This window comes from Macrobrachium rosenbergii, chromosome 27, assembly GCF_040412425.1.
Source record: "Macrobrachium rosenbergii isolate ZJJX-2024 chromosome 27, ASM4041242v1, whole genome shotgun sequence".
Taxonomy (NCBI): domain Eukaryota; kingdom Metazoa; phylum Arthropoda; class Malacostraca; order Decapoda; family Palaemonidae; genus Macrobrachium; species Macrobrachium rosenbergii.
This window is the reverse complement of record NC_089767.1, coordinates 5,249,776-5,260,631: the sequence shown is the minus strand read 5'-3', so window position 1 is coordinate 5,260,631 and position 10,856 is coordinate 5,249,776. Positions and strand designations below refer to the sequence as shown.

Sequence of the window (10,856 nt, the reverse complement as noted above, 5' to 3'; positions counted from 1 at the left end):
ACACGAACAAACATATGACCTCGTTCCCAAGGACTTCCCACGGCTACGTGACTTTGCCTCCAGCTCTGAGCAAAAGGAGAACGCTGAGTTTATGCAAACGCATGCTAATGTATGATGACGCACTGTCTTAAAGCACTACACAGGTACTTATTGATGACGTCTGCGTCTGGTTTGACCAAACGGAGATTTCACAATAGCCTTCCTTTCATGTGCGATAGAGATATATATTGGGAATTATCTTAGATTTACTAAGAAACGTAGTTTATTTAAATGTGGCATAAATGAAATATGACATTTGCTCGGCCACGTAAAACACAATAGGAACGAAATCATCAAAACAGGCATTCACCAGCTAAGCATAAATTCTCAGAAAGCAAAAGAAAATATACGCTTCCAAATATCATTATACTCAAAATGTGAATGAGATATATAGTAATCACTGAAATATGTTGCATATTTGTGGACACAAGTCTTACTAAAATGTAGCAAAGTGAGAAAAAAAAAGGTAAGTTATATAACTCAAATATTGATTATACTGACAATGCTAATGATTAACATATAAATCATATATAGATAATGTAATCCGGATAAATCAAATAATGCAATTCAGAAATGATAATGCAATCCTGAAATGATAATGCAATTCTGAAATGATAATGCAATTCAGAAATGATAATGCAATTCGTATACGAAGTAAAAACATTTGTGCACATTATATGAATACACTTGCAATGATAGAGATTGAAATCAATGCTTAAAAAATGTATCCAAAGGTAATAACCATATGGTAGGTTTATATAAACAAACAGTTATCCTGATAGATTAATCAATATGGACAACCAAATTACTAAATGCAAAATGTTGAATGAACAACATGCTACTACACGCAATTGATACATACATATGTAGTATAGGTTATTAAAGAAATAAATGTAGATAAATGATAACACCAGAAATGTTCAGCTCTTCCTCACATATATTACCACCGAAAATAGAACCTTTTCAGTCTTTCTCTGTGTATTCGAGCTTTAATGAAAAAATGGCCAGTAATTCCATTATCGAACTCGGAACATATAATTGCGCCAGTCCAACGTTGACCTTTGAGAATCAGCAGATTTCGCAATGGTCTCCTTCATCTCTCGTGCTTTTTCCAAAACATTACGCTGACGATTACGCCTACGGCTCCCAGCAACATACCAACGGCAATTAATGTGTAGAGGAGAAGAAAATCATGGTGATCAGAAGAATGGCTCGCAGGAGACAGCAAGTCTAATGATGCAATAGCGTTTTCGATGGGCCTGCTGTAGGGAATTGTTAGACCTTGCAGCCTAGTGTTTCCCACGATGTGTTGATGAAGAAGTTGTGCCCGCGGATGATCGATTTCCTAGCTCGGATGAAGAGTGACGACGTTGTTGCAGTGCAGCCATCATTAACGACGAACATGTGTCCTGTTGTCCTAGTACCATCTGGGCAAGTGACGATGTATGGTTCTGCAGAGAAGACGAATGACGTGCCATTCACGAGCCTGTGACGAAACTGATTGTCACGATACCGTACTAAACCAGCCAAACAATGTTCATGTGTATGGGGAGAGGTTCTGTTAAGTACCAAGTCCAATTCGCATGAATTCAATGACGTAATGTTTAAGAATTCAAACAAATCGATCCTGCACACTACATTATTCATAACATCATGGCAATCATTTAACAGTGCTTGGTCTCGGACTACCGTAAAAGCTTCTTTATTGGCGGAAACCAATACTAGAGCTGACAGATTATTAATAATAGGTGTCGAGACGTTAGATACATACGTGGGAAAAGGCGAAATTTTATACGCTTTCCACGCGTCTGATGGGTTGAAAGGAATGTCGATTACGATCTTATCAAGGTCAACTTTAACTGTGATCAAGCTGTAATAAAATTCAACTTTATGAAAATCTACTACTGGAACATAGCGCATTTTATCGTGACCATTATTGATAATCTGAGTAAGATCTTTAATCGGTAACAAATGAGGAGACAACACGCCTTTAGCAGCAAGTGTTATAGCTTCCACGTAATCTTTTGATTTTTCGATAAAGCTTGAAACTCTCGAGTATACATGATTAATTTTAGCATGATAATACATCAAAGTTGCTAACAAAACTTGAGTGTCATGAACCTGATTGAAACGTCGTGACTGTTCATTTACTTTACTGATTACGCTGTTCAAAGCTTGAATTTGTTTGTTTAGTTCTCCTGCTAATACCTCTTGTTGATGTTCCAGATTTTCGATTTTAACCCCGTGATCGCGAAGTTTCAAACGATTTGAAATCCCTAACCCAAGACCTGCTACGGAACCAACCAAATTTAATGCCGCTAGAACAAGTGGGTTACGCCTTTCTGTAACGTCATGAGGTATTGACCACATTAGCAAATCACGAGCCAAGATTTCAGCTTCGCTTGTTTTATTCCTTAATTCCCAGAAAAGCATATTAATTGTGTCACTGACTTGGTTTGGCGACGTTGGATCACTGCTAGCTAAGAATGATTTATGCAAGTCTGCCAGAGATTGATAAAAAAGAGTCAATTCTGATTTCAAAGTTATTACTTCATTTTCGCTAGTAAAAATGGCGTTCATATTGACTTCTAAAACTATATTACTGCCAGTTAGAAAGAAATTATTCATTTCCTCTACTATAGAACCATGATGTAAAGTTATTTCAGAACTCTTCCCAGCTACGATAAACATTGAGAGGAATAGTGCATGGTATAATTTGACAAGCTTCATGTTGGAGCCTGTAAAAGAAAATAACTTGTAAATAATGAAACAAAAACATCGCATCATTCAAATGATGTAAAAATTCACACAATAATTAACTTTTTCATAACAAACCATTGTCTTAAGCTCTCACATGAGAGATAGATACTGTTCGAACATCCGTTGAATCGGACTGATTCCGAATTTTAAGTCGGTTACCTATTAAAACTTCTATAACTATGAAAGGACCCTTCAAACTTAGGCAACAATTTCCAATTTAGCCCTTTTCTAACATAGACCTGTACATATACTATATCTCCTTCTTGGTAAGGCTTTGTGACCTTAGCTTTTTTATCATGTGCATTCTTCATTAACACTTGAGCCTGTAAGAGGTTTTGATAAAGTGTTTGATATCTACTTCGGCTAACATCTATTATATCCTTCAAAGGATCTGATAAACTAGATGTCGGGGATAATATGTGAAAAGGTGACCTAGCAGGTATCCCATATACAGCTTCATGGGGAGACATACGGATTGAAGTATGATAATTGTTATTTAGGTACTGGACACCGTGGGTATTGCAATATCCCAGTTTGGGTCCATACCGCCTATGTTTACACGCAGTATGTCTAGCACCTTTCTATTAACCCGTTCTACCAATCCATTAGATTCAGGATGGTATATCATCGTATTGACTTTCTTTATTTGCAGAATTTCGCACAATGAGTTAAGGAAGTGATTATTGAATTCTCCACCTGAGTCAGAGATTATTATATTTGGAATTCCATGTCTGCATATATAGCACTCGTAAAACTTCCTAGCGCACTCAATGGCTGTTTTACTTTTTAGTGGTATTAATTCAGTATACCGTGTAAGGGCGTCAATGATAACCAAGAGGTTTTATTCCCCGGTCTGTCTCGTAAAACCTGTCAATAAATCAAGGTGTACCCTTTCAAAAGGTTTGCTAGGCACGGGATAAGTTCCGAGACCTACAGGATTCTTAGTATGGCCCTTTGTGACGGAAACATATATCACAGTTTTTAATATATGTCCTAATATCTTTTAACATAGTAGACCAGTAAAATAATGACTTGGCCTTTTGAGAGGTTATTTCGAACCCAGGATGACCATGCAGAGGATGGTTGTGAAGCCATTTCAGAACGATTGGGATTAATGTGATAGGTACAACCACCTGGTCGTTAGTTAACTGTGTTGAACTCCTGGTTCTCCTAGCCACGGATCGGCATAGAATGTTATCCTTAATCAAGAAATATTGATTCGTATATTTCACATATTCCTTATCATCTGGATTCCTATTTAATGCATCTATTATTACTCTTAATTTCTGATCTTTCATTTGTTCTTGTCGTACTGAATCTAGATTCCATTCTATATCTGTAATATTCTCTGTTGCTTGGGCTAAAGATTGACCATTTTCGATAGCAATTTTCATAGCTTGCGAAGGAATTGGAATTTCTTCTAGATCAGCGAAAGGTATTGAGTGTGTTGGTACTGGGTTACGAGATAGCGCATCTGCGATTACGTTTGCTTTACCGGGTAAGTATCCAATTTTAGCTCCAAAGTCCTGGATAATCATGTGCCACCGAGTTCTTTTAGGACTATGATTGAAACCTTTAAAAAAGTCAGTAAGGGGCTTGTGATCAGTTAGAACTTTGACACTATACCCATAGATTATATATTTAAAATGTACCAACGAATTAGCAATGGCGAGGCATTCCTTATCTATTACTGCATATTTCTTCTCTGACATTTTTAATTTGCGAGAATAAAAAGCAATGGGGAAAAACTTATTGTCATGCCACTGGAGTAACACACCTCCTACTCCTTGATCTGATGCGTCGGTTACAATAATAAACTCTTTAGTAAAATCGGGAAACTTTAAAATAGGAGCAGAACTGATTTTTTTTCTTTCAAGGTATCAAAAGCAATTTGATGTTGGGATTCCCATTTAAAAGTTACGTCCTTCCTTATGAGATCAGTTAAAGGAGCTGCTATTACTGAATAATCTCGGATAAACCGACGATAATAACCCGAAACCCCGAGAAATTGCTGTATGGCTTTAACATTAGTAGGAACGGGAAATTTACTAATAGCAGAGATTTTATCATGGACTACTTTAAGACCTTGCCGAGATACCATGAAACCCAAATAGACTAATTCGTCTTTAAAAACTCACATTTAGAAATTTTTACTTTTAGATGATGTTCTCTTAACCTTTGAAGGACTATTTCTAGTTTACTTAAATGTTCCTCCAAGGTGTTGGAAAATATAACTAAATCATCCATATAAGCATGGAGAATATTCCCTAGTAAATCTCCGAACACTATATTGATCATTCTAGTGAACGTAATAGGAGCACAACGTAGCCCAAATGGCATACGTAGGAATTCATAGTGACCTCTAGCTGTACTAAAAGCAGTGTACTGGGTACTATCCTTAGCTAAGGGTATCTGGTGAAAGCCTTTAAGTAAGTCCAAGGAAGTAAAAATTTATTCTGTCCTAATAGAGACAAAATATCATCTGTGCAAGGTACTGGGAAACGATCAGGGATAGTTTGGTCGTTAAGCTTGCGAAAGTCAACACAAATCCTCCAGGTTTTATCCTTTTTGGTACTACTATCAAGGGAAAATTATAAGGGCTGTTAGATTTCTTAATAACCCCTCTTTTAACATTTTATCTACCTCAACATTGATTTCATTCAGAAATTTGGCCGGTAGACGATATGAAGGCACGTAAATGACCTGGTCTTTATCCTTTAAACGAATTTGATGTTCGATGACTTCCGTTTTGCCTAAAGCTCCAGTACTAGTAGAAAAACATCACTATATTTGGATAAAAGATCAAAAAATTTCTTGCTTATATCCCTATCTAAGATGTCTGCTTCGATTTTGCCTTTAATTACCTTTAAAAGAGATTCGTCTGTTGCTGATTCAGTGGAGTTAATTTCAGCAACTGTAAGGATTCGATGTTTATATGCTTCGATATTGACAATATGTTGATTTTCATGTACTGTTAAAGCAGCATTTAAGTGATTAAAAACTTCAATGTTAACCCGATGATCAGAATTTACTGTGTATAATGCTTGCGTGACTGAAAGCCCATTGATCTTTAAGGTATCAGGAAGAATTAAAACCTCTGAGCCTGGCAATTTTCTTTTAACCTTGACAGTGAGATACGATGGTGTGTTTGGCTCAATGGTTTGTGCAAACGCAGCAAGGACGGGTGCTTGAGAGTTATGTTGGGTTGCTGTAACAATATCATCGCTTATGAGACAAGTGACTGGCTCTTCGATATACGTTATCTTCTTACTCTCTGTCTCCTTCTGATCCAAAACAGATTTCAATGTGTGTGAAGACCGATAGAATTTCCTTTTATAAACACTCCGTGTTTTGCGGGTGTTAAAATTACGTTATGTAATGACATTGATGGATATCCCATAATAACTACTGGGTACATATTAATATTGCCAACAATGATAAAGGTATCCGTAAAGTACGTTGCCCCAACCTGTATTGTATCTGAGATGTACCAATTACATCTAATTCGTTATTGCCTATTCCTGACAAACGAACATCAGAGCGTTCGATGGGAAATCTTGAAAATAAAAGGTGATGGGTACGTAAATCCATTATATTACGTGGACTACCTGAATCAAAAACAAGGTGAAATGCTTGTGTTCTAAGCTAACTGCATGCAAAGTGGGTCTAACTTCTTCTGAGCCAATAATAGCGTGTATTTTGCAAAATTCTACGGGACCGTGCTCTGCATGTTTGGGAGACACTACCTCGATTTCTGGAAAATTCTTGTCTTCACACATATCTTGGAGAACATTAAACTTATTATCTGATTCAAAAAGTGATGATAACCCAATATCACTCTCCTCCCCTTTAAGCTGGCTATGTGGTGTTTGTCTGCCCGCCGGCATTCGGAAAATTCACTGACGCATTATTGTTTGGAACTGCTGAGCCTGAAGTTGGCTTTCCCGAGGAACGATTTGAATGTACTTGTTTCTGACCTGCATTACTGTTCTGCTTGTAATGTTTGTTCTTTCCCCATGGTACTGTTGCTTTTTAGCGTCATTACCAGTGTTTTGAATGTTTGTGTTACTGTTTAAATTCTTCTTTCTTGCATTGCAATGACTATACTTATGATGCGTACTGTTATGGATTGAACAATAGCGGGACCTACACTCATTTATCACATGACCTGGTTTTTGCAATTGAAACAAATGACTGCTGATGGATTATTAGTGACTAAGTTAACCTGTTGCGGTGATGTAGACGCATGGTTTTTGTTTTCTTGCTTTGTAAAATCCTGAATCAGAGAAGGATCGAGATCTGTACACTTGGACAAGTGTTTCGAACTTGCCTATAGATATCTAATTCTGAGCTATCTGATTGTAATTTTTCATCAAAACACTTAACCAAAGGTTCAGGTAACATTGCTGTTACAAGTGTTAAATAGAATAACCTGCAGACAGATTTGGAACTGATATGCAGATTACCATTGACCCAACTTGAGCCATCAATCTGTCCTTTATACTCTTCGAGCCTATCTCCTGTCAGAGCTGCCCTATCTGCTATACTTAGATTAGTCATAGATGTGAGCCTTATGATGTTGCGTAAAGCAAGAACTTCATCCAATGCATCCTCACTCCCATAAATGGAACGCAGATTGGCTTTGAAACCATCCCAAGTGTTTGTTTCTTTAAAAGATATTCCCCGCAAGTACGCACCTGCATCTCCCTTAGCAAAGTCTATGAAACTCTTTGCCTCTTGCAATTGTAAAGACGGATCGGTAATGGATTTTGCCGTGAGGTGTACGTCTATAGACGAAATCCAAGATTCGACACCCTGCGTCAAAAATCCATTGACACGACCTGCGAATGGTACAATTGGCGATCTAGCATTAACTACCGTAACTACAGGATTCTGTGGGGAAGTGGTGGGGTCGCTCCCACTTGGGGTTGGAGGAGTCATTTTCCTACTAAGTTTCCTATCCGCACGCCTACTCTCTAAGTGATCTTGAAACCTATATGAATAAACACGGCCGCTACGTAACCTCATAAATCTAAACCAGGAACGCAAGTAAATAACAACCGAGATTCATATAACCGCTAAAAAATAACATCACTTATGAAAAATGCATCATAAAATACAATAATGAAAGGTAATAAATGCACTTTCCTGAAAAAGAACAGAGTTAACAACGTGTCAGGCGTAAAAAATAAAAGAACACAAAGGTATGAAAAAAAAATGAGGTATCAGGAACCGCTACGTCTGCAAGGCAAAGGTAGTAATCTACGGCACTGCTCACCTTATATCAGCAACCTGCCACTCGAGACCCGAACACTGTAAATGAATATACCAACTGTTATAAATAATGGCTGTACTTAGCTTTTTATTGGATTCTGGTAAGTAGGTCGACGAGGTTCCTCTGCTGTCCAACTTCCGTCTGGCTAGATACATGTCATCGAAGGGATGTTATTGTGGATGTTGAACTTCTTATGTTGATGAATGTTGATTGCAGAAACCCTCAAGGAACATCGTGGAGTGTTGATGTGCAATGTTGCGTAGATTTGTGTAGATTTCTCTCTCTCTTTGCCATGCGTTGGGGTAGATGTGTTGTGAAGGTCAGATGTTTTCCTCGCTTTTTCGTTGTTGATTGTTTTCTTTCCGCTTCCAAGACGTTTTGATGCATCGAGTTGTCCGTCTGCCTGTAACCATGTCGTTTATGAAGATGACAATTGTCTATGGTTTTTTGGGCATCTCGCCGTATCGGAGCTTCCGTTTACCAAATGCAGACGCCATATAGAGGTGCTGCCAGAAAGCTCTGTTGTGACCGCTGTTGTGTATACTGTTGTACGCTGTTGATCTGCTGTTTTGCGCTGTTGATCGCTGTTTTCTGCTGCCACCACCTGTTGTAGGAAGGTATTTCATCAGAAATTCCCCCTAGTGTTTGGTTATAAGGACTGTGTTTGGAACTCAGTCAGAGTTTGGTTATGACATCTTCAGTTTCTCCATGGCTGTAGAATAAGACTGTTTTTGGAAGATCAGACCAATGTTCTGCAGGATTTCAGACAAACTCCATAGTGGTTTTTCTTGTATTTCGTATAAAGACTTATTTACAAAAGAATACAATTGGTCTGCACAGGATGATCTCCCATGTCGATCTAATATCTAAGCTGTCACACTTTTACATAGCAAGACTAAGATGCACACACACACGAACAAACATATGACCTCGTTCCCAAGGACTTCCCACGGCTACGTGACTTTGCCTCCAGCTCTGAGCAAAAGGAGAACGCTGAGTTTATGCAAACGCATGCTAATGTATGATGACGCACTGTCTTAAAGCACTACACAGGTACTTATTGATGACGTCTGCGTCTGGTTTGACCAAACGGAGATTTCACAATAGCCTTCCTTTCATGTGCGATAGAGATATATATTGGGAATTATCTTAGATTTACTAAGAAACGTAGTTTATTTAAATGTGGCATAAATGAAATATGACACATTCGCTCCTCGTTGAAAGTCTGATAAGCAGATTCAGTGTGATCAACCCACTATTTTGGCATCCTGAACGGTCAAGTCAAGAGCGTTCTCCGTACTGTAGAACAGAATATAGAATTAAGGCCAGAGGCCAAGCGCTGGGGTCTATGATAAGGTCATTCATTGCTGAAAGGGAAATTGAAAGTAGAAAAGCTTAAAAGGTTTAACAGAAGGAAAACCTCAAAGCAGTTGCACTGTGAATCAATTATTAGGAGAGGGTGTGGAAAGTAAGATGAAAGGAAGAGAATATGAACGGGGGTACGGTGGAAGGAATGGCATGGGTCGCAGCAAGGGCCCGAAGGGAAGTTGCAAAGAACCTTTAGTAGTGCCTACAGTCTCGCGTGCATTTCTTCTCTCAGATTAATGCTGGATATATAATCTATGGCCCCCAGTGAGTGTGGACATGTGTGCTCTTTACAGTCAACAGAGACGATACTCGTATCATTTCAATACATCTTTCACCGCAGTGGACGTCCTAAGAGTTATGAAATGACAATGTGTCTCTATGGCGGCAAAACTGACTGTCCTACTTATATCTGAAGGCGATATGTATCATCACACTCTTCTTTTCTATCCTGTTATTTTCTTGCATCCTCTGGTGTTGATTCTGGCGTACATTTTCTTGCTTTATGTGGCTAAATGTGTCTTCGTTAAAGTAAAGAAAAAGCAAAGTGGTTTATTTGAGATATTCTTGATACCCTTGCGTTAGTTTGTCTGTCAAGTGAGCCAGGCACTCGAAGAGATTTCTCTTGTTTGCTAATTCTTTACATTGTCTCCGGAAATTATCTGCGCTTTTGAAAACATTCATATCATCATGTGATCAATATAGTGAGCAAGTCTCTACAACCCCGTGAAGGTTGGCACCGTCAGTGCACCTCACGTGGTGCACTGTAGCCATTGCTAAAGGCGGTTTATAGAGTCCCTGCGGCCCCAAGCTGTACTCACTTTTTAGCCTTTCAACTTTACTTCCACTAGCGGTATGAAGGGGGTGGGGGAATCTGGGCACGTGCCTCCCCCCCGTGAGAAATAATGACAAAATAATAATACCGAAGATTTAGATAATAATAACATGAATGAGAAATATAAAAATGGGGAAAAAATGAAAATCTATTATAGAAATAATAATAAAACAAAAAAATAATAAAATCTAATAATATATATATATATATATATATATATATATATATATATATATATATATATATATATATATATATGTGTGTGTGTGTGTGTGTGTATATTGTTGTAATTTTAAAGCTGGGGTCTTGCTAGATCAATGGTGTATACCAGGATGATAAGATGCAACTTACCTTAATTACCACAAAAACTCTGGACTCTGGCCTTGGGGACAGCTAAAATTACAAACAACAAATATGCCTGAGAGGCTATTTCAAGGGGGAAGTGATTAGATAAACTCTGGGGTTTAACTTAATTCATTACATTTACAAAAGAAAACACATGAAGGGAATTTCCTGGAGGGGGCAGATTTGGGATCCCGCTTCAGAGTTGTTGATAAAGAAGCAGCGAGGGCCGCTATGCAC

The 10,856-nt window shown here is 38.1% G+C and overlaps 1 protein-coding gene across 1 annotated transcript in view; it reads left to right on the top strand.

The window, feature by feature from the left end:
- Nucleotides 1-10,856, top strand: part of bchs (WD repeat and FYVE domain containing 3 bchs) — a 388,664-nt gene that overhangs the window by 81,950 nt on the left and 295,858 nt on the right. The window lies entirely within an intron of this gene.